Source organism: Sorex fumeus, unplaced genomic scaffold, assembly GCF_029834395.1.
Source record: "Sorex fumeus unplaced genomic scaffold, SorFum_2.1 ptg000236l, whole genome shotgun sequence".
NCBI classification, from domain to species: domain Eukaryota; kingdom Metazoa; phylum Chordata; class Mammalia; order Eulipotyphla; family Soricidae; genus Sorex; species Sorex fumeus.
The window spans coordinates 472412-497763 of record NW_026606293.1 but is presented as its reverse complement, the minus strand read 5'-3'; the positions used below and the strand labels follow the sequence as shown (position 1 = coordinate 497763).

The window sequence follows — 25352 nt, the reverse complement described above, 5'->3', positions numbered from 1 at the left end:
CTGGGCCAAGTGCCCAAGTGCCCTAGAAACTTTGGGGCATCTATACAATGGAATACTATGCAGCTCTCAGGAGAGATGAAGTCATAAACTTTGCTTATAAATGGATAAACATGGAAAGTATCATGCTAAGTGAAATGAGTCAGAAAGAAAGGGACAGACACAGAAGGACTCCACTCATTTGTGGAGTATAAAATAAATAATAATAAATAAAGGCCCTCCCGTTGATCATCGATTTGCTCAAGCGGGCCCAGTAACGTCTCCATTGGAGACTTTGTTGTTACTGTGTTTGGCATATCGAATACATCACGGGGAGCTTGCCAGGCTCTCTGAGATGGGCTGAGGAATCGAACTCGGGTCGGCCATGTTGGCTGCGTGCAAGGCAAGTGCCCTACCGCTGTGCTATCACTCCAGCCCTTGTGGAGTATAAAACAACATAACACGAGGCTGACACCTAAAGATAGTAGATACACAGGACAGATAGATTACTCCATAGCTGAAAGCCTGCCTCATGAGCAAAGGTGAGAAGGCAGCTGGAATACAGAAGGGATCGCTAAGAAAAAGGTGGCTGGAGGAATCGGTTGGGATGGGAGATCTGTGCAGAAAGTGAATAAAGGATCAAACATGGTAACCTCTCAGGGTCTGTATTGCAAACCATAATGCCCAAATGTAGAGAGAGAATATGGGGAATCATGTCTGCCATGGAGGCAGGGGGAGCGTGGGAAAAGGGGGGAGTATACCGGGAATATTGGTGGTGGGGAATGTGCACTGGTGGAGGGATGGGTGTTTGATCATTGTGTGACTGTAACCCAAACATAAAAGCTTATAACTTTCTCACGGCGATTCAATAAAATTTACAAAAGCAGGCTGTGATGAGGGGAGACGGGTGTTGTGAAGGATACTGGGATCAGTGGTGGTGGAGAATGGGCACTGATGGAGAGATGGGTATTCAATCATTGTATAAATGAATCCCAAGCAAAAAAATTTGTAAATCTACAATTGTACCTCATGGTGTTTCACTAATAAAAATCTAAAAAAAAATTTAAATGTAAAAAAAATAATAGCAATCCCATAAATAAAAGAAAAATTATATTACCCCCCCAAAAAAAAAATAAAAACCAGGGTTACCCACATGCAAGACAAGCACCTTTATCCTGGTACTTTCTCTCTGGCAAAATAAAAAAGACTAAAATTTTTATAATTTACATGACAGATCAAGGACCACAAAGCAATTTTTCTCCTACAATAAATAGATTATCAGCAAGTTGGGGAGATGGCTCAAAGGGCTGGTACAACTGCATTGCATGCTGGAGATCCAGATTTGATCACCAGCACCACATGGTCCCCTGAGCACCAGTGAGAACGACCCTGAGCAATGGACTGGGAGTAACCCCTAAGAACCACTGGGTATGGCCCAGAGACAAAAAAGGGTTTTATGAGACAGGGGGTGAAATGGAAGAAAACCAAAAGGTTCATCATAGTTCTGTATCAGTGTTGATTTCCTGATGGCCTTAGTTTTTGGAAACACAAACTGAAAGATCTTGGTACTGACCTGGAGGGCAGCACAAAGGCACTTGCCTTGTGACTGGGGTTCAATCCCAAGCATCCCATGTGCTACCCCAAGCACCACCACGAGTAATTCCTGAGTGCACAGCCAGGAGTAATCCCTGATCATCGCCAGGCATGGTCCAAACCCACAAATCATGTCTTGCAATGGACTCTCTGATAACTTAGTAAAATCAGAAACTGTGAAACAGGTAAAAATAGCAATAACAAGTGCAGATGTCACTCTGACTATACGTTTTTTGCCTCTCTGGGATATATTCCCAGGATGGTATTGCTGGGTAAAATGGGAGCTCTATTTCTAATTTTTTGAGAATCGTCCATACTGTTTTCCAAAAGGGTTGGACCAGTCGGCATTCCCACCAGCGGTGAAGGAGGGTCCCTTTCTCGCCACATCCGCACCAGCATCGGTCGCTTTTGTTCTTTTGGATGTGGGCCAGTCTCTGTGGTGTGAAATGATATCTCCTTGTTTTGATCTGCATCTCCCTGATGATTAGTGATGTAGAGCATTTTCTCATGTGCCTTTTAGCCATTCGGATTTCTTCTGTGCGAAAGTTTCTGTTCATTTCCCCGCCCAATTTTTGATGGGATTGGGTGTTTTCTTCTTGTGGAGTTACGCCAGTATGTTGTGTATCCTTGATATCAACCCCTTGTCGGATATGTATTTGGAAAATATCCTTTCCCATTCTGTAGACTGTCTTTGTACTTTGGTCAGTGTTTCTTTGGAGGTGCAGAAGCTTCTTGGTTTAAGATAGTCCCATTTGTCTATCTCTGTTTTCAATTGCTTGGCCAGTGGCGTGACATCTTTGAAGATACCATTAGCTTCAATATCATGGAGGGTTTTGCCAACTTTGTCTTCAATGAACTTTATGGATTCCGGTCTGATGTTGCGGTCATAAATCCATTTTGATCATACTTTTGTGCATGGCGTTAGGCAGAGATCTGAGCCCACTTTTTGCATGTAGCCATCCACTTTTGCCAGCACAATTTATTAAAGAGGGTTTCCCTGCTCCATTTCACTTTTCTTGCCCCCTTACAGAAGATTAGATGAGCATATGCTTGGGAGGAGATGTCAGTATATTCAAATCGGTTCAATTGGTCTGCAGCTCTGCCTTTGTTCCAGTACCATGCTGTTTTAATTATTACTGCTTTGTAGTAGAGCTTCAAGTTGGGGAGGTTGATTCCACCCATTATCTTTGTCCCTAGAATTGCTTTAGCTCTTTGTGGGGGCTTATTGTTCCATATAAGTTTCAGGAGTGTTTGCTCCATTTCTTTGAAGAATATCATGGGTATCCTTATAGGGATCAGCACTCTTTCCAATAGCCACAATCTGGAAAAAACCTGAGTGCCCGAGAACAGAAGACTGGTTAAAGAATCTTTGGTATATTTACACAATGGAGTACTATGTAGCTGTTAGAAAAGATGAAGTCATGACATTCACATACAAGTGGTAATACAAGTGGAACTATCATGTTAAACGAAATGAGTCAGAAAAAGCGGAATAGACACAGAAAGTTTGCATTCATCCGGGGAACATAAAGCAACAAAATCGGAGACTAACACCCAGGAGTGGCCGAGATTAGTACCAGGAGTTTTGCTCCATGACTTGGAGGCCAGCCACACGCGCTAGGGGAAAAGGAAGCTCAGATAGAGAAGAGAGTACCAAATAAAGGGTGTTGGGATGATCCTCCCAGGGTGGGAGAAGCATGCTGAAAGTAGACTATAGACCAAACATGATTGCAACTCAATACATCTCTTGCAAACCACAGGACCCAAAAGGAGAGAGAGAGAACAAGGGGAAATACCCTGCCACAGAGGCATGTATTAAAGGGTGGGATGGGGGGATGGGGACTGGGAGGGATGTTGGGACCCGTGGTGGTGGAGGATGGGCGCTGGTGGAGGGATGGGTACTTGATCACTGTATAACTGAAACCGAAGCACAAAAATTTGTAAGTCTGTAACTGTACCTCATGGTGTTTCTCTAATAAAAAATAGTAGTAACAATTAGGTTCAATGCTAAAATTCAGGGACTTGGCTAACGGAATACTGTGGCATTCCTTGCATTTTATAGTTTTTCTGTATTACGTCTGAAATAAAAGTATAAAATACATTAACATGAAATATAAGTAGTATTTCAAAATAAAAAGCAAAGAAACAGTAGAGGAATCGGTTAAAAAGGCCTCTTTAGACCTCAAATTGAAAACTTTTCAACATGAAAGAATAAAGGCACAGTACTATCACATATCAAATTGCGGTGGGGGAAGGACACCCAGGAGAGTTCAGTGGCAACTTCTGGCTCTGTGTTCAAGAAATCATATAAAGTGCTCAAAAATGAACCACTACTGTAGCCAAAAATGGTATGCAAGGCAAGGACCTTAATCTATGTATTCTCTCCATCCTAGTATATCACATTTTTAAAAATCAATTAATACATGTCACTGTCACTGTCCTCCCATTGTACATCAATTTTCTCCAGCGGGCCCAGTAACGTCTCCATAGTGAGACTTTGTTGATTCTGTGTTTGGCATATTGAATACGTCATGGGTAGCTTGCCAGGCTTTGCCGTGCAGGTGAGATACTCTCGGTAGCTTGCCGGGCTCTCCGAGAGAAGCAGAGGAATCAAACTCGGGTCGGCCATGTTGGCCGCATGCAAGGAAAATGCCCTACACGCTGTGCTATTGCTCCAGCCCATTAATACATGATAAAATGATATAACAAAACTATATCCATATTCTATCAATGAGGCTTGTAAAATCACTAATGAGGAACACAACACTAGAAAAAAAATAGGCAAAGTACGTAGCATACTAAAAAGAATAATGACCTGTTGATCTATGAAAAAGATGTTTAATGTCACTGCTGATGAACCAAGCTCCTGAAAGCATGCAGCCACATTTCCGGCCGCATGACCTCTCGGTGTCTAGTTTTCGCTCTCAGAGAACCCAGCAGGTTACCAACAGTATCCCAACAGCATGGCAGAGTCTGGCAAGCTCCCCATGGCGTATTCGATATGCCAAAACCCAGTAAGAATGATGGCTCTCATTCCTCTGACCCTGAGAAAGTGTCCAATGTGGAACTTGTGAAAATCTCAGTTGAGGACGAAAGGAGACCTTACTGGTGCCTGCTCAAAGAAATCGATGAACAATGGGATGACAGTGCTACAATGATACAGTGATGATGAATTTAAAAGCAAATGAAAAGATAAAGCAAGTGCTCGCTTTGGCAGCACATATATTAAAATTGGAAAAATACAGAGATGATTAGCATGGCCCGTGCACAAGGATGACATGCAAATTTGTGAAGCATTCCATATTTAAAAAAATTTTTAAAAAATAAAAGAGAAAGCAAGGAAATACAAAAACTGAAAACATGGGATCTACGCTGCAACCACGGAAACTTGTCATGCTCCTGCCAAGTTTTCAGGTGGAGGATGATGTGGGGGTTGAGGTGGGAGGGAATAAGGGAACACTGGTGGTAGGGCTGATGATGAAATAAATGTCTAAAACTCAACTTTCAATGACTCTGGAAACCACAATTCTTTAATAAGATAAATTTCAGAAAGAAAGTCAATGGCAAATAATTTTAAAATAACAAATCACTGCTGATTAGAATTCAGAAAAAGGGGGCATACTATTGAGCGGAAAGCCGGAAAACCTTTATAGAGAGCAATCTGAAAATAATATAAAAACAACTTAAAGTAACATTTAATAGTTAGCAAAGAGGGACTGGAGAGAGAGTACAGCAGGCAGGGTGCTTGACTTGCACAAAACCAAACCATATTAGATAAACACATATGGTCCCTAGAACTCCTCAGAAATGATACTTAAACAGAGACTAGTATGGCCTCAAAACGAAAAAAAAAATTAAAAATCAGTAAAGAGAAAACTAGCCACATTAATCCAATAATTTCACAAAGAAGAGCAGCATGCTAAAGTATATATTATGGTTTAATTTACAGTAGTAAACTACTGGAAACACTGCTCAGAAATAAAAGACAATTAAGAATTTAAAAAAAAAACTATGCAGTGCATTTGCCAATGGTTGTTTGTTGTCCTTAGGTTTGTCTCCAGAAAACACACTTTTCCAAAATTCCAAAGACAGTTCCATAACCCTACAAAATCTCTCATATTACCCCCATAGAGTAAACCACTCTGCTCGAACCCAATCCTAGACAAATGATCTAAATCAAAAATGGTTTTCAAAGTCATTATTGACAATGCCAAAAGGTCTTTATGAAGAGCACTGTGGAGCGAAAACTAGAATACACATACTAGCTGACCATCACTCAATAGAAACAAGACAAAAACATCTAGATCAATAGGTCTTCAAACACAAGTCCATGGACCAGTATGCAGGCCAGTGATATTGAAGGATGCAGCCCTAGATGAGAGACTAGACAGGAACAGATACCATGAAGAAATGGAAATCATGTGCTGTACCTACTGTGAACCTCCCCAACACCCAGAAGCTAGGAGGAAGACACCTCAACCCCTGCCAGAACTCTCAGCTTGAGTGGGATGGCCAAAACCTATACCTATGGCTCACTTCTCATAAAAAGCATTGCCAAGTTTCTTTCCCACGGCCTTCTAACCTCTGTTGTACGCATCCCCTGACCAGAAACTACTGTCCCCTAAGCTCTCCAGCCACAGGAGATCTGGTCGGCTCACTAACCTCACACTTATCTGAAAACAAAGAAAGCAAACTACAACCAAAACCATTAGTTCTTTTCCCCTACATCCTGTATACTTTGCCTAAATGGATAGTGTCACACAGGTGTGGGCAGAGAAGGGCTGTTATCCCTAGTCTGTAGGGGGTCAAAAAGAAACCTTGTAGGGGAACTGTAGCTATCTAAAAGTCCTTTCATCTGCTCTACTATAGATCCAAGTTTAAAAAGTCTCAATGAAAGATCAAGGAAATATCCATAGAGAAAATACAGGGGGTACAGCCCTTACTTGCATGCAGCTGACAGGAGTTCAATCCCCAGCACCACACACCATGGGCGGTTCTGGGGCTGGAGCGATAGCACAGCTGGTAGGGTGCCTGCCTTGCATGTGGCCGATTCCTGATTCAATTCCCAGCAGGCCATTCGTCCCCTGAGCAATGCCAGAAGTAAATCCTGAGCCACGAGTAACCCTTGCACATTGCCAGGTGTGACCCAAAAAGAAAAAAGAAGAGTGATTCCTAAGCACAGTCAGGAGTAACTGCTTGAAGGACTCTGCAACGAAAAATAAAAAAAAAGAAGAAGAACAAAAGCAATAGAAACAGAGCCGAAGCCTAGGGACAAGTTGTTGGATTTTCCAGACTGGGAGAGCTCTAGATCTACGTCCTGGGTAGAACTAAAGCAAAATCTTGAATTGAGCTCTCCCTATGCAGAAATGCCAGCCAGCTTACAATTTGTATGGAAACAAATTTCATCATGGAAGAAAATGACACAGATAATCTAGAAAGGAGAAAATTAAAGCGAACTTACTGGGCAAAAACACAGATAAACACCCCCTTCAGTCAGTTCATAAGGAAGTCCACCTAGAAGAGAAAAATCACATTTCAGTTCAAACATTTACCAAACATGTACTATCTACAAGGCCCTAGGCCTAGCCTTGAGGTTATCAAAAAAGAGGATCTGAACTCACAATCTAATAGAATACATTACACCAGTAGTAGCACTGTCCTCCTGTTGTTCTTCGATTGCTCGAGCAGGCCCAGTAACGTCTCCATCGTGAGACTTGTTGTCACTGTGTTTGGCATATCGAATACGTCACGGGTAGCTTTCCAGGCTTTGCCTTGCGGGCAAGATACTTTCAGTAGCTTGCCAGGCTTTCTGAGAGGGGCGGAGGAATCAAAACCGGCTTGGCCGGGCCGGCTGCACACAAGGCACAGGCCCTACTGCTGTGCTACTGCTCCAGCCCACACCAGTAGTATAGAATAGTTTTTAAGTTTGAACATATAAAGGTCAAGAAAACCACCAATGGACCCAAATAAATTTTCCTCAAAACCCCCAATTTGTTTTTGTTTTGAAAATGTTTTGTTTCAATGATCTTGCCACATTCAACTATGCTCAAAGATCACTCCTAGAGATATTCAGGGGACCCTATGTGGTAAGTGGTGAGCAACTAAGGAAAGCCAATTTCAAGGCCTTACCTACGTACTATTGGTGTCCCTCAAAACAAAAAAATTGTAGACAAAGGAGTTAAGTTTCCAACAACACAAATGTATCTTAAAATACATTATCAGCAGTTAAAGAGATAGTATAGCAGATGCTCATCTTACATGTACCAACCCAACTTTGACCCCAGCACCCAATATCATTCCCCCATGCCCAGAAATGATCTCTGTATGTAGAGACAGTAGTAAACCCATAGCACAGCAGGTGTGGCCCCCTAACCGAAATATGTGTATGGATATATGATTATATATACATATATGTGTGTATACATATAAATACATATGCATGCATGTATCTGTGTATATGTGTGTATGTATATACATACACACACACATGTATGTATATATAAAGTTGACCAGAGTCATACTACAGCAGGTAGAGAGCTTGTCTTATATGCAGCTGGCCTAGGTTCAATCCTGTGCACCAGATATGGTCCCCAAGCCCCAACAGAAGGAAGCCCTGAGCTCAGAAACAGCAGTAATCCTGAGCAATACTGCCTGTGGCTCAAAAATACAAAAAGAATTTAAAGTCATACGCTCTTTATACACCATAGGTACCTTCAAAAAATGTTTTCAAAGGGGTCTTCCAAGCAGAGCCCAAGGACCATTCCCTGGATACTGGGTCAGACAACTCACTCTAAGGCCCCAAGGATGTGGTGATACACTGACACTACAGCTTGGGGAACCTCCAGTGCCACCTGGAAGTGCGCTGGGGCCACCAAGGCCGCACGGGTTGATGCTGTCAGCAGGATTTTAGTGCTGGGGGACACTAGACCTACTTTAATAATCTGCAACCCTGGGGCTGGAGCAATAGCATAGCGAATACGGCGTTTGCCTTGCACGCGGCCGATCCAGGTTCAATTCCCAGTATCCCATATAGTCCCCTGAGCACTGCAAAGGGTAATTCCCGAGTGCAGAGCCAGGAATAATCACGTGCATCCCCGGGTGTGACCCAAAAAGCAAAAAAATAAAAAACAAAACAAAAACTGTGCCCCTAACCCATTATCTCCTTGCCCCCCAAAAAAATCAGTTTAAATATGCAAATATCAACCCTACCTCTCAAAGACTAAAGATTAAGAAGGAAACTTTTAGGCATTTCACAAAAGTAATGCCTCATTAAAATATAACCTACCTCAACGAATGGGTTTATTAGTATGACTCATGAGATTGTTCAAAGCAGCCAGGAATGTGCCCCAGGGAAACCAAGGAGAGGAAGGGGAAAGTGAAGAGGAGCAGGGGGAAGGAGAAGACAGGAGTGTGGGGTAGAGGAGGAAAAAGGAAAGAGGGGGAAGAGGTAGAAGAGAGTAGGGCAAAGGGGGGAAGGGAAATGGGAAGAGGAAGGTAAGGAAAAAGAAAAGAGGGAGGGCATGGGGAAGTGGAAAGGGGGAGAGGTGGGAGGGGTAGAGGAAGGAAAAAAAAGAGGAAGGAGGAGGAATAAGGGGAGAGGGAAGTAGTGGGGGGAAGAGAGGCATGGGAAAGTCCAGGGGGAGAGAGAGAAAACTGAGGAAGGGGAGGGAAAGAGGAGGAGGGGAGACAAGGGGAAAAGGAGAGGGAAAGAGTATGAAGGGGAGAAGGGAAGAAGGAAAAAGGGAGAGGATTATAAGAGGATGAGAATGGTGAAAAGACAGGGACTGGAGCGATAGCACAGTGGGTAGGGCGTTTGCCGTGCACGTGACCAACCCGGTTTCGATTCCCAGCATCCTATATGGCCCCAGGAGTAATTCCCGAGTGAGTAAGCTAGGAGTAACCCCTGTGCAAGGGCGGGTGTGACCCAAAAAGTAAAAAATTAAAAATGAAGAATACAGGAAACTGTACAGCATTAAATAATAGAGGAGGACAGGGGATGAGGAGAGCAGGGAGAATGGGAATAAGAGGGGGAGAGCACGGGGATGGTGAAGGAGAGGGCAACGGGAGGGGGGCAGGCCAGGGGCGTGGCCACTACATAGGCTGCGTGGCCTCCCAGAAGTGGGTGTGTCCTTCTCCTGGCCACAGTTATATTTCCCAATCTGAGCACTCAGGACTTTCATTCCATACTTTGTCTCCTAATAACGACCAAAAATTTCTGACCACCTCTACTACAATACAACAACATCCCACTGGCCTACTCTACTTCTAACAAAAGGCCAGTATGAAATAAGCTATACAATCTCAATCCTAAAAAGCACCTCCTCCAAAGCTTCACTCAATATCAGGGCTGGAGCGACAGCACAGCGGTAGGGCGTTTGCCTTGTACACAGCCAACATGGCCGACACAAGTTCGATTCCTCCGCCCCTCTCGGAGAGCACGGCAAGCTACCGAGAGTATCTCGCCCGCACGGCAGAGCCTAGCAAGCTCCCCGTGACGTATTCGATATGCCAGACACAGTAACAACAAAGTCTCCAATGGAGATGTTACTGGGCCTGCTCGAGCAAAAGTCAGTTATAAAACATAGAATAATGCCTGATTGAGAAGAAAGTCGGACTATAGAAAGGGAGAAGGCTGGCGACCATCGACCAATCTTAACCAAAATCCTTTCCCACGATAAGACGGAACAGTGCCTGTGATTTCAGCATTCTACCTCTAGCAACCAAAGCAACATGAAGAAACAACTTAAATCTCCTCTACAAGGAGAATACGAAGAAAAGAATCGCGGATCCTCAACTGAGGTTGTCCACAATTATGCATGCTCTCTTTGAATAAGAGTTCCGGAACAAAATGCAGAGGGTCTTCAAGGATCTACTCAAAGAGTCAATGGAAGAGATGTCCAGAATACTAAAAGAAGAAATGAAAGAAACAATAGAACAGATAGTCGAGAAAATACAGGAAGAAATGAGAGCAGAAATAAAATCGCTACACAAAGAAGCGTCACAAATAAAGGATTAAGTAGGTGAAATTAAAAAGCAAGTAAGTACCCTTAGCAATAGGATAAGTGCAGCTGAAGAGAGGATCAGCGAGCTTGAAGATGAGCAACAGAAATCTCATAGGGAACAACAAGCAATTTCCAGGAAATTGAAAACACAGAAACTCTCCCAAACAGTTTCTATGAAGCCCATATCTCTCTAATACCAAAAGGAAACAAAGACACCACAAAAAAAAGGAAACTACAGGCCAATATCCCTGATGAACACGGATGCAAAGATTCTCAACAAAATACTAGCAAATAGATTTCAACAACTCATCAAAAAGATCATACACCATGAGCAAGTGGGATCATCCCGTGGATGCAAGGATGGTTTAACATTCGGGAATCAATCTACATAATCCATCATATAAAAAAAGAAAAGATAAAAAGCATATGATCATATCAATAGCTGCAGAGAAAGCATTTGACAAGATCTAGCACCCGTTTATGATGAAAACTCACGCCAAATTGGGGAGAGAGGGGACTTTCCTCAATATAGTTAAAGCCATCAACCACAAGCCTACAGCAAGCATCATCCTCAATGGGGAATAACTGAGAGCCTTTCCCCTAAGATCAGGGATGAGACAAGGATGTCCACTGTCTCCACTACTGTTCAACATAGAACTGGAATTACTAGCATTAGCGATTCGGCAAGGAAAAGAGATTAAGGGCATCCAAATAGGAAAGGAAGAAATCAAGCTCTCAGTATTCGCAGATGATATGATACTATACTTAAAGAACCCTAAAACCACTACCAAGAAACTCCTAGAGGGCTGGAGCAATAGCACAACGGGTCGGGAGTTTGCCTTGCACGCGGCCGACCCCGGTTCAATGTCCCCGCATCCGACATGGTCCCCTGAGCACTGACAGGGGTAATTCCTGAGGGCAGAGCCAGGAGCAACCCCTGTGCATTGCTGGGTGTGACACAAAAAGCCAAAAAAAAAAGAAACTCCTAAAAACGATTGACTTGTGTCGTAAAGTGGCAGGCTACAAAATCAATACCCAAAAGTCCATGGCTTTCCTATACGCAAATAGTGAGAGAGAAGAAAATGACATGAAGAAAACAATCCCGTTCACAATTGTATGCCACAAAATCAACTACCTAGGAATTAGTTTAACTAAGGAAGTACTTCTACAAAGAAGTGATCGTTGATGTCAAGAGAGGGGAGCAGCAGGGTGATACCATTTCACCGAAACTCTTCAGTGCCACCCTCGAGAACATCATGCGACGACTGGAATGGGAAGGAATGGGAGTGAAGATAGATGGTCGGCAATTACACTACCTCCTCTTTGCTGATGACATTGTTCTAAAAACACCAAACATCAGCCAACGGCACAAATGCTGGCCGACTTTGACCTGAGTGTGGAAAGGTAGGACTACAGCTGAATCTTACGAAGACAATGTTTATGAGAAACAGCCTCGTTCCTGACGCCCCATTCACTCTCAATGGAACGACCATCTCCGAATGCAACAGCTTTGTGTACCTAGGTCGAGAGGTCAACATGACAAATGACCTGGCACCCAAGCTGCGCAGGAGGAAGAGAGTGGCTTGGAATGCCTTCAAGAACGCCGAAGAAATAGCTAAGAGGACGAAGAACCTCCAGCTCCGGGCACATCTCTTTGATTCCACTGTTCTTCCTACATTAACATATGCCTCAGAGACCTGGGCCCTACGCAAACAAGAGGAGAACGCTATTCAGGTTTCCCAAAGAAGAATAGAAAGAGTTATGCTTGTAATATCACGTTTCACTCAAATGAGAGAAAGAATCCGGAGTTCTGACATCCGTCGATGATCAAGAATCAGGGACGCTGTCTCATTTGCCAAGGTGTCGAAAATCAGATAGGCTGGTCACGTAATGAGATTTAAAGACGACCGCTGGACTAGAGCTGTTACCGACTGGATTCCACGGGATGTCAAAAGACCGCGTGGCCGCCCACCTACGAGATGGTCAGAGTTCTTCATCAAGATCGTGAACGATCGGTTTGAGGCCCTTCATGTTCCCGGAGCGAACAGATGCCATTGGGCTACACTAGCACGCGACAGGGACAAATGGAGACGTTACTGGCGTCCGCTCGAGCAAATCGCCGACTAACGGGAAGTTAAGTGATTAAGTTAAGTGAAGTGAAGGAAGTAAAGGACGTGTACAAAGAAAACTACAAAACGCTACTTCTGGAAATAAAAAGAGGACGCGAGGAAATGGAAAAATATCCCCTGTTCATGATCGAGAGAATTAATATTGTCAAAATGGCAATACTTCCCAAAGCACTGTACAAATTCAATTCGATCCCTATTAGGATACCCATGACATTCTTCAAAGAAATGGAGCAAACATTCCTGAAATTTATATGGAACAATAAGCCCCCACAAATAGCTAAAGCAACACTTGGGAAAAAGAAAATGGGAGGAATTAACCTCCCAAACCTCAAATTCTACTACAAAGCAGTATTAATTAAAACAGCATGGTACTGAAACAAAGGCAGAGCTGCAGACCTATGGAACAGGATTGAATATACTGGCATCTCCCCTCAAACAAATGCTCATCTAATCTTTGATAAAGGAACAAGAAATGCGAAGTGGAGTAAGAAAAGCCTTTTTAACAAATGGTGCTGGCAAAACTGGATGACTACATGCACAAAACTGGGCTTAGACCTCTGCCTAAAACCATGAAAAAAATGTAAGATCAAAATAGATCAAATACCTCAACATCAGACCGGAATCCATAAGGTACATTGAAAACAAAGTTGGCAAAACCCTCCATGATATTGAAGCTAATGGTATCTTCAAAGATGCCACGCCACTGGCCAACCAAGTGAAAAGAGATAGACAAATGGGACTATCTTAAACCAAGAAGCTTCTGCACCTCCAAAGAAACACTGACCAAAATACAAAGACAATCTACAGAATGGGAAAGGATATTCTCCAAATACACATCCGACAAGGGGTTGATATCAAGGATATACAAAATACTGGTTGAACTCCACAAGAAAAAACACCCAACCCCATTAAAAAGTGGGGCAATGAAATGAGCAGAGACTTTCTCGAAGAAGAAAACCGAATGGCTAAAAGGCACACGAGAAATGCTCTACATGATTAATCATCAGGGAGATGCAGATCAAAACCACAATGAGATATCATTTCACACCACAGAGACTGGCCCACATTCAAAAGAACAAAAGCAACCTGTGTTGGCACGGATGTGGCGAGAAAGGGACCCTCCTTCACTGCTGGTGGGAATGCTGACCGGTTCATCCCTTCTTGAAAACAGTATGGACGATTCTCAAAAAATTAGAAACTGAGCTCCCATTTGACCCAGCAATACCACTCCTGGGAATATACCCCAGAGAGGCAAAAAAGTATAGTCGAAGTCACATCTGCACTTGTTTGTTCATTGCAGCACTGTTGACAGTAGTTAGAATATGGAAAAAATCTTAGTGCCCGAGAACAGATGACTGGTTAAAGAAACTTTAGTACATCTACACAATGGAGTACTATGTAGCAGTTAGAAAAAGGAAGTCATGAAATATATATACAAGTGGTACTACATGGAAAATATCATGCTAAGTGAAATGAGTCTGAAAGAGAGGGACAGACATAGAAAGATCGCATTCATCTGGGTAACATAGAGTAACAAAATAAGAGACTAACACCGAAGAACAGCTGTGATAAATACCAGGTTGTTCACTCCATGGCTCAGAGGCAGAATCTAGGGGTAAAGGCAGCTCAGATAGAGAAGGGAGCACCAAATAAAGGGTTCTGGGAAGATCTGCCCAGGATGGGAGATGCATGCTGAAAGTAGTCTATAGACCGAACATGACTGCCACCCAATGTCTCTTCTGCAGACCACAGCACCCAAAAGGAGAGACAGAACAAAAGGGACTGCCCTACCACAGAGGCAGGGTGAGATGGGGGATGGGGGTTGGAGTGGGATACCGGTATTGGTGGGGGTGGAGAATGGGCACAGGTGGTGGGATTGGTACTCAATCAATTCTATAACCGAAACCCAAGCACAACAACTTGTAAGTCTTCAACTGTACTTCATGGTGTTTCACTAGTGAAAAAAAAAATAAAGATGGGATGGGAGGGTGAGAAACGGAGGGGAAAAATGAAAGCCTGGAAAAAGAACAGAAATAAGGGTGCTGGAAAAATGGTACAATGGGTAAGGCGCTTGCCGTGCCCGTGGCCAAAATCGTGGGTCCCATCTCTGGCATACCATATCATTCCAGACACCGCCAGTCGTGATCCCGGTGCACTGAGTCAGGAGAAACGCAGGAGCACCACCAGGTGTGGGCCCCAAAATAAGAAGCAGAAATACATGCCGGCAGGGCTGGAGCGCTCGTGTAGCGGGTAGGGCAATCGTCTTGCATGAGGTTCGATCCCTGGCACCATCCCTGAACCATCCCATAGGTTCTGTGAGCACCGCCAGAAGGAACTGCTGAAAGCAGAGCCCGGAGTGACGCCTGACCATCGCTGGGTGTCACCTAAACGAGGAGGGGGGGCGCGAGAGCCAGGGAGAGGAGAGGAATAACAGGAGAAGAGAGGCGGAAGGCTGAAACCCTCCCTGGAAAGCCAGGCGGCGGGGAACCCGAAGCGCACCACGGGAAAACTCACCCGAGAAGATCCAGGCGCTGTCCTTGTACTCGGGGTGCCAGGACACCTTCTCCGCCACCCCCAGCTGGACCCCTCGCTCCTTGAGTTCCTTGATTAACTTCAATTTCGCCAATGGGCTGCGGATGTTGCCGCAGAGTAAAGAAATGTCCCAGCGACCCAGACGCCGAACTAGGTCTCCACTGGAAGAGTCACGGCCCTGTCCAGAATTCGCGACCCCCGTCCCCTCGGACGCTTCGGCCCCCGCCTCTTCCCTCAGCTCCTCCCGCCCCGCATCCCAATCCCCAAGCCCCGACCTCCCACACTCCACGTAGGAAAACCGGAGCCTTTCTTCATCTTCCAAAGGTTTCTGCTCCAAGATGACGATGTAACGACCTCTGAAAAAAGCCGTTCAACGGCCGGTCGCCCGGCTTCAGCGCGTAATCCCATTGGACTAGAGCTGCCCCGGAAGAGACCATTTAATCCGGAAGAGATTAGGCATGTCGGGACGTAATGCGAGGAACGCATGCGCACTAGAACCGGCACGTGTCTCACGCGGACAGTTTAGCTTTTTCACCCCTCCGTTTCCCCCTCCCCATTTCCTTTCTCATTCCCCTCTCCCCTCTTCTCCCTTCCCCTTTATGTCCACTTGGCTTTCTGGGTCCTCCTCTCCGCCTCTCCTTGCTCTGCTCTCGCCCTCCTCCTGCCTTTCTCTCCCACTCTCCTTCCTCTTCCCCCTCTCCGTGCTCTCCCCATCCCCTGTCCTCTATTTTTTAATGTCGTGCATTTTCTTTTATTTTTAATTTTTTTTTACTTTTTGGGTCACAACAGGCCTTGCACAGGGGTTATTCCTGGCTTATGCACTCGGGAATTACTCCTGAGCCCATATAGGATGCTGGGAATCGAACCTGGTTGGCCATGAGCAAGGCCAACGCCCTACCCGCTGTGCTATGCTCCAGTCCCTGTTCTCCCCTTACCCTTCTCATCCTCTTATAATCCTCTCCCTTGTTCCTTCTTCCCTTCCCCTTTGCCCCATCATCCTCTTTCCCTCTCCTCTTCCCCTTCTCTCCCCTCCTCCTCTTCACCTCCCTTCCCGATTTTCTCTCTCCCCCTTGCCTTTCCCATGCCTCTCTTCCCCCCACTTCTTCTCTCTCCCTTTATCCCTCCCCTTCCGCTTTTTTTGCCTTCCTCCACCCTCCCAACTCTCCCCGTTTCCTCTTCCCCATGCCCACCCTCTTTTCTTTTTCCTTCCCTTCCTCTTCCAGATTTCCCTTCCCTGCTTTGCCCTTCTCTCTTTCACCTCTTCCCCCTCTTTCCTTTCTCCTCCCCTATCCCTCACTCCTCTCTTCTCCTCCCTGCCCCTGTTCACTTTCCCCCTCCTCTACTTGTTTTGCCTGGGACACATTCCTTGCTGCTTTGAACAATCTCATGAGTCATACTAATAAACGCATTTATAGAGGTAGGATATGTTTGAACGAGGATTTACTTTTGTTAAATGCCTAAAAGTTTTCTTTATAATCCTTAGTCTGTGAGGTAGGGTTAATCTTTGCACATTTCAACTGATTTTGGGAGGCAAGAGGATAGCGGTTTAGGAGCGTAGATTATTAAACTAGGTCTGATTCCCGCAGCACTAAAAGCCCTGTTCACAGCATCAAAAGGTGGCCCCAGAGACTGCCAGGTGGCAATGGAGGTTCCCCAATCTGCAGAGTCAGTGCAGCACCACATCCTTGGGCCCTTCCAGTGAGTTGTCTGACCCAATATCCACGGGATGGTCCCTGAGTTCTGTTTGTAAGGCCCCGTTGGAAACACTTAATTTTAAAGATAGCTATGGGGGATAAGGAACAGACGACTTCAACATTTTTTTTTTTGTATTTTTGGGCCACAGTGGTGCTCAGGCTTACTCCTGGTTCTGAGCTCAGGTGTTCCTTCTGGTGCGGCTTGGGGACCATCTGTGGTCCAAAGAATTGAACCTGAGCGATCTGCATAGAATACAAACGCTCTACCTGCTCTAGCATGACTCTGGTCCACTTTATTTGTATATAAACACATACATACATATGTATGTGTACACACATATGTATCCACACATACATATGAATATACAATCATATCTATACACACATATATTTTGGTTTTGGGGCCACACCTGCTGTGCTCAAGAGTTACTCCTGGTTCTACATTCAGAGATCACTATGGGCTTGGGGGAATAATATTGGGTGCTGTGGATCAAGGTTGGGGTGGCTACATGTAAGGTGAACATCTGCTACACTCTCTAACTGCTGATAATATATTTTAAGATATATTTGTCGTGTTGGAAACTAACTTCTTTGCTTACAAAGTTTTGGTTCTGAAGGCCAAACAGTATTCGGTTAAGGCCTTGAACTTGGCTAACCTTAGTTGCATACCACTTTACCACCTGCCATTTATGGTCCCCTGAGTACCTCTAGGAGTGATCCTTTCGCATAGCTAGATCTCGCTACATAATTGAAACAAAAAATTTCAAAACATAAAAAAATGGGGGTTTGAGGATAGATTAGTTTGGTCCATTACTGGTTTTCTTTTGTTGTTGTTGTACTTTGATTTTATTGAATCACCATGAGAAAGTTCCAAGCTTTCATGTTTGGGTTACAATCACACAATGATCAAACACCCATCCCTTCACCACTGCACATTACCAACCACCAATATGCCTGGTATATTCCCCTTTCCCACGTGCCCCCTGCCTCCATTAAAGACAATATTCCTCACATTACTGGTTTTCTTGTTCTTTCCATGTTCAAACTTAAACAGTTTTCTATTCTCAGAGTAACCCCTGAGCATTGCTGGGTGTGACCCCAAAAGCAACAAAACAAACAAAATTTAATTTTTATTATAGTGTAGGAAATGTGCTTACAAAAGTATTGACCTGTACAGTGTTCAAGATTTTCGGTTTGTATTTTGTATACACAGAACAGCAGACTGTTTATTGCCATCAAGTAATCAGGGAGAGCACAGTTTCTATAAAATGCTTTTCTTAAATTTCAGTGGGATTTACAATTTTACAATATTGTCAATGATAAGATTTCAGAAAACAAACTTTAAACACCACAATCCACAATCCACACCATAGTCTCCATTTCTCTTGACCGATATTAAAACACCCCAATGAAAAGTGCCCACCTCCACCAGGGAGGTTTTACATTTTTCTTTCATTTTTATTGCACTGAAAGTAACACATTATGAAACTATTAACATTTATGGTTTTTAAGTACAAAGTTATTGTACATTGGAAAGCACCAAAGTACCAAAGACCCTCCACCACTGAATTTTTGTATAAAATATGTATGTATATTTTATGATAGTACCAATATTATGGGGCTACAGCGATAGCTGAGCAGGTAGGGCATTTGCCTTGCACGCAGCCAACATGGCTAACCCGAGTTCGATTCCTCTGCCCTTCTCAGAGCGCCCGGCAAGCTGCAAAGAGTATCTCCCTGCAGGGCAAAGCCTGGCAAGCTACCTGTGAGGTATTCGATATGCCAAAACAGTAACAACAAAGTCTCATAATGGAGACGTTACTGGGACCGCTCGAGCAAATCGATGAACAATGGAGGACAGTGACAGTGACCAATATTATTTAATTCATTTTAATTTACCTGAATATTTGAGATAGTTATAAACTTTTTGTGATCAGGTTTTTGACATACGATGTTCCAACATCCATCATTTCACCAAATACACTTCCACCAACAATGTCCTGAGTTTCCCTTCTACCAGTTCCACACACTCTGGGTCACCAAGCGTGCCTGTAGACAGGCATATTTCATCTTGTCTCTCTGTCTCCTTTTGGGCTTATGGCTTCCAATACCGATACGGAGAGGCCATCATGTTTGGTCAGTTACCCAATTTCAAAACACATCTCCATCCAGAGAAATCCCTTCTAACCATCACTGTCAAAATGGTCCCTATTCTGATCCCAACTCCTCTGTACTCAGGAAATGATCTGCTGTGCAGGGGATCAAACCACGTGGGCCCCAAGGAAGGAAAACATCTAATTTGCTGTACTATTGCCCCAGCCATATAAATTTTTAAGTATGAGTGACTACTCACAAAAGTCTGGTGGATCTTACCCAATCAGATCAAGCTCACCAGATGAAGCTAATTTCTTGTCTTCCGTGGTGTTTTATTGCTAGAATCTGGCAGAAAAATATATTGGGAAAATAATATGTCCCAGGCAAGGAAAAGGTCAGGAAAGTGCAAGTCAAACCCACAAGAGAACTATCACTTGGTATCTGCCAGGGAGGTATCTAGAAAATACCAAACACTTAATCACTTGGTATCTGTCAGCAAAATACCAAACTTTAAATGCTGAGACAGAGTACAAGGATGACAGGGATCAAGCCGATGGGCTGCATGCAAGGCAAGCAAGCATGTAGGAAATCTTTCCCACTGAAATCGCATCTAATTCAACAAGATGGAAGTCACTCTGAAGGCAAACCTTTCAAATGCAAAGCAGGTAGCAAAACTTTCCCACGAAAGTCATGCAGAATTCAGCAATATCAAATTCATACAGTATGAAATTCTAGGGGTGTAAAGCATGTAGGAAATCTTTCCCACTGTAATCTTACCTAATTCAACAATATGGAAGTCACTCTGATGAAAAACCTTATCAATGTAAAGCAAGTACTAAAAATTTCTTACTAAAGTTATGTAGAATTCAACAATATCAAATTCATACAGTAAGAAATCTGAGGGGTGTAAAGTATGTAGGAAATCTTTCCCACTAAAATTATATCTAACTCAACAATATCGAATTCAAACAGGTGAGAAACCTCACGAAAGTCACAATAAGTCAACAATATTAAATTGTTACAGGTAAGAAACTCCATGAATTTTAAAGGAGTAGGTAGGAAAATGTACCCCAAAAATCCTATATATTTCAATTAAAAAATAAAAAAGAGGGAAATTATGGAATCCCCCAGCACAATTAGCAGGCTTCCAAACATGGACCAATCCTGCTGGTCCTCTTTCCACTGCCCTTGGGTGGTACCTTGTTTTTTTACACCTCAAATACATTAGAGTCCCTGAAGAACCCCTTTTTCTCTGATTCTCTTCACTTAGCAGAACTCCATCCAATCCCATGTAAGTTACAGCATTTTCTCTCTGGATCTGGACAATCCCACCCCAGTCCAGCCCAGATAGTGCTCAGGGATTACTCTTGGCTATGCACTCAGGCAACTATACGGATGCCTTGGACCAAACCCGGTTGACCACATACAGGGGAAGAATCTTACCGGATGCACAATTGCTCCAGCCCTAGAAATACTCATGTATAAGTGAGTAACCTCAAAATTCTAGTGAGTCTTACCCAATCTGATCAACCTCTTCAGAAGCAGCTAACATCTTAACTTCCGAGTTGTTCTCTTGCTAGAATCTGACAGACACATATATCGGGAAAATAGTGTATTCCAGACAAGTGAAAGATCAGGAAAATGCAAGTCAAAATTGCAAGAGGCTTATCACTTGGTATCTGCCTGCAAGGAGCGATAGCACATCGGGTAGGGCGTTCGCCTTACAAGCGGCCAAGATGGCCGACCCGAGTTTGATTCCTCCGGCCCTCTCGGAGAGCCCGGCAAGCTACCGAGAGTATTCGATATGCCAGACACAGTAACAACAAAGTCTCCAATGGAGACGTTACTGGGCCCGCTCGAGCAAATCGACGATCAACGGGAGGGCCTTTACCTTTACCTTTACCTTTACCAAACACTTATCACCTGGGATCTCTCAGCAAAATATCAAACATCAAATGCTGAGACAGAGTACTAGGATGCCAGGGATCAAACTGATGGGCTGCATGCAAAGCAAGCAAGTATGTAGGAAATCTTTCCCACTGAAATCGCATCTAATTCAACAATATCGAAGACACTCTGAAGACAAACATTTCAAATGTGAAACAGGTAGCAAAACATTCTCAGGAAAGTCATGCAGAATTCAGCAATATCAAATTCATGCAGAAAAATATTCTCGGGGGGTAAATCACGTAGGAAAAGCCTCCCACTAGAATATCTAATTCAACAATATGGAAGTCACTCTGACGAAAAACCTTATCAATGTAAAGCAGGTACTAAAACTTTCTCATGAAAGGCATGTAGAATTCAACAATATCAAATTCATACAGGAAGAAATAGGAGGGGTCTAAAGCATGCTGTCTTTCCCACTGAAATAATATGTAACTCAATAATATCAAATTTGGACAGGTGAGAAATCTTTCTCACGAAAGTCACATGTAAGTTATCAGCACTAAATGGGTACACGTAAGAAACCCCATGAATTTCCTCTTCTGGATTTGGGAACAATCCCAGCCGGGTCGAGTGCACCATCTGCTCGGGGCTTACTCTTGACTCTGCACTCAGTCAACTATACGGATGCCACGGACCAAAACCGGTTGACCATAGACAGGGGAAGCATCATACCCGATGGACAATTGTTCCAGCCCTAGAAATACCCTTGTATCAGTGAGTAACCTCAAAATTCTGGTGGGTCTTACCCAATCAGATCAAGCCTCTCCAGAAAAAGCTAACATCTTAACTTCCAAGTTGTTCTCTTGCTAGAATCTGACAGATACACATATCGGGAAAATCGTATATTCTAGGTAAGTGAAAGATCAGGGCAATGCAAGTCAAAACTTCAAGAGGCTTATCACCTGGTATCTGCCTGCAAGGGTATTGACAAAATACCAAACACATATCACTTGGTATCTATCAGGAAAATACCAAACATCAAATACTGAGACAGCGTACTGGGGTGCCATATCAAACAGATTGGCTGCTGCAACCTTCCAAATTTAAAGCAGGTAGCAAAACATTCTCAGGAAAGTCATGCAGAGTTCAGCAATATCAAATTCATACCGTATGAAATCCAAGGGGTGTAAAGCATGTAGGAAATCTTTCCAACTAGCATCATATCTAATTCAACAATATGGAAGTCACTCTGACGAATAACCTTATCAATGTAAAGCACGTAGTAAAACGTTCTCACAAAAGTCCCGTACAGGTAATAAATTCATAGAGCTAACAGTCCCCATTAATATTCACGGAGGAGGCAGGAAAATGTTCTCACAAAAATGTATCTAATTCAATTAAAACACCCAAAGAGGGAGAGTTTGGGAATCCCCCAGCCTTAGAGGCAGGATTCCAACTATGGAATAATCCTCCTGGACTTCTTTCCACTGTCCTTGGGTGGCACCTTCTTTCCTTACACCTCTCATAGCTGAGACTACCCGATGAGCCCTTTGTTCTTTCTGATTCTCTTCACTTACCAGAAGTCCATCCAATCCCATGCAAGTTACAGAATTTTCTCTTCTGGATCTGGATCAATCCCAGTCCGGGCCAGCGCACAATCTACTCAGGGCTTACTCTTGGCCCTCCACTCAGGCCACTGTACAGCTGCCAGAGATCAAACCCGGTCGACCACATACAAGGGAAGTATATTAACTGATGCAGGGTTGCCTCAGCTCTAGAAATACTTAATTATAAGTGAGTAACCTCAAAATTCTAGTGCGCCTTACCAATCAGATCAAGCCTCTCCAAAAGAGGCTACATTTTTGACTTCAGAGTTGTTTACTTGCTAGAATCTGACAGATACATGTATCATGAAAATAGAATATTCCAGGCAATTAAAAGATCAGGGTAATGCAAGTCAAATCCTCAAGAGGCTTATCAATTGGTATCAGCCAGCCATGGTATTAACAGTATACCAAACACTTATCACATGGTATCTGTCAGCAAATTAACAAACATCAAATGCTGAGACAAAGTACTGGGATGCCAGGGATCAAACCCATGGACTGCATGCCAGGCAAGCAAGCATGTAGGAAATCTTTCCCACTGAAATCACATCTAATTCAACAATATCGAAGTCACTCTGAAGATAAACATTTCAAATGTGAAACAGCCACAGTCTCACAAATGTCATGCAGAATTCAGCATTATCAAATTCATGCAGTATGAAATCCTAGGGGAGTAAAGTATGTCAGAACTCTTTCCCACTAGAATATCTAATTCAACAATATGGAAGTCACTCTGAAGAAAAACCTTATCAATGTAAGCAGGTAGTAAACCTTTCTCATGAAAGTCATGTAGAATTCATCAATATCAAATTCATACAGAAAGAAATCCGAGGGGTATAAAGCACGTAGGAAATCGTTCCCACTGAAATCATACCCAACTCAAGACTATCAAAGTCGGACAGGTGAGAAACCTTTCTCAATAAAGTAACATCTAAGTCAACAACAATAAATTCCTACAGGTAACAGTTCACAATAATTTTCACGGAAGAGGTAGGAAAATGTTCTCACAAAAATATCTAATTCAATTAAAAACCCAAAGAGGGAGACATTGGGAATCCACCAGTTATTCAGGCAGGCTTCCTACCAAGGAATAATCCTCCTGGTCATCTTTCCACTATCCTTGGGTGGTAACTTGTTTCCTTACACCTCATATAGGTGAGAATACCCGATGAACCCTTTGTTCTTTCCGATTCTCTTACATTTACCCGAAGTCCAACCAATCCCATGCAAGTTATAGCATTTTCTCTTCTGGATTTGGGATCAATCCCAGCCCGGTCCAGTGCACAATCTGCTCAGGGCTTACTCTTGGCCCTGCACTCAGGCAACTATATGGATGCCAGGGATCAAACCCGGTCGACCACATACAAGGGAAGCATACTTCAGTATAAGTCAGTAACCTCAAAATTCTAGTGGGCCTTACGAATCAGATCAAGCCTCTCCAGAAGTGGCTACATTCTTCACTTCAGAGTTGTTTACTTGCTAGAATCGGACAGGTATATATATCAGGAAAATAGTATATTCCAGGCAAGTGAAAGATCAGGGTAATGCAAGTCAAATCCTCAAGAGGCCTATCAATTGGTATCAGCCAACCAGGGTATTAAGAAAATACCAAACACTTTTCACATGGTATCTGTCAGCAAAATAGCAAGCATCAAATGCTGAGACAGAGTCCTGGGATGCCAGGGATCAAACCGATGGGCTGCATGCAAAGCAATCAAGCATGTAGGAAATCTTTCCCACTGAAATCACATCTAATTCAACAATATCGAAGTCACTCTGAAGATAAACATTTCAAATGTGAAACAGCCACAGTCTCACAAATGTCATGCAGAATTCAGCATTATCAAATTCATACAGTATAAAATCCTAGGGGTGCAAAGCATGTCGTAAATCTTCCCACTTGAATATCTAATTCAACAACATGAAAGTCATGCTGACGAAAATCCTTATCAATGTAAAGCAGATAAAAAAATTTTATAAAGTTTCTTCTGAATACAGAAAGTATCTGCTCTATGTTAGAGTCCTATTTGGGGACCCTAATCTCTCAAAATTGGTCAACTTATTGTGGCCACAGTCAGTTATGTAACTAACATAACATACCCACAATCTATGCTGCAATGTGATCATTTTTAGCCATTCCTTTTTTGGTAATGAATGACTTCCCATGTAATATTTGTGCAGATACATCCTTAAGGTTTAAAAGCATCCATCTCTCTTGGTCACCACTATTAATGATACCAAGTACTATTATTCCTTCTGTTATTCAGCAGAGGGATAATATGGCGTAAGATGACCCTGCTCTCTAGGCAGCAGGTAGACCACAGAGAACCTTGACACATTCCACACTGTGTAGTCAATTAAAGGACCTCAATCACCTTCAGAGTGACACCTCTATTTCCTAAAACTGCATGTGAGGGCAGGACTGCAACCAATCCCTCATGTACTTCTCCAAACGTGGCAGAAAGGAAATCTGATGTGCAATGAAGGACGGTGCAAAAGTAACTTTAGAGCACCCCATGAACCTGTTATTTCCATCTTCAAGGTGTACTACATATCTGCAGCAATTACAATCTTGTGGGGCTGGAATAAGGAACAAACTCTCAGATCAATTCAAAAGAACTGAAAATTCAGAGAGCTCAAAAAAGGAAAAAGGAAGAGAGACCACAAATATCCCAAAAACAACAGAAATGAGATCTGCCTTCAGGAGGAAACCTGACAGATGGATTGGAATGGGATAGGAGAAAATAATCCAATAGTTGTGCAGGGAAGTGCAGACTTTCAAAGTCAGCAGAATTTTTTTGCCGAGTACCCGTAAGAAAGGCTTTGGTTACAGAA

The 25352-nt window shown here is 43.3% G+C and overlaps 1 non-coding gene and 1 pseudogene across 1 annotated transcript; one reads left to right on the top strand and one right to left on the bottom strand.

The window, feature by feature from the left end:
• LOC130018091 (RNA-binding motif protein, X-linked 2-like) overlaps window positions 1–24704 on the bottom strand; it is a 65101-nt pseudogene extending 40397 nt beyond the window's left edge.
• LOC130018109 (U6 spliceosomal RNA) lies at window positions 4771–4877 on the top strand. Its single transcript, XR_008791476.1, has one exon. It is a non-coding gene; the product is annotated as a U6 spliceosomal RNA (small nuclear RNA).
• Window positions 24705–25352: the final 648 nt, after the last annotated feature.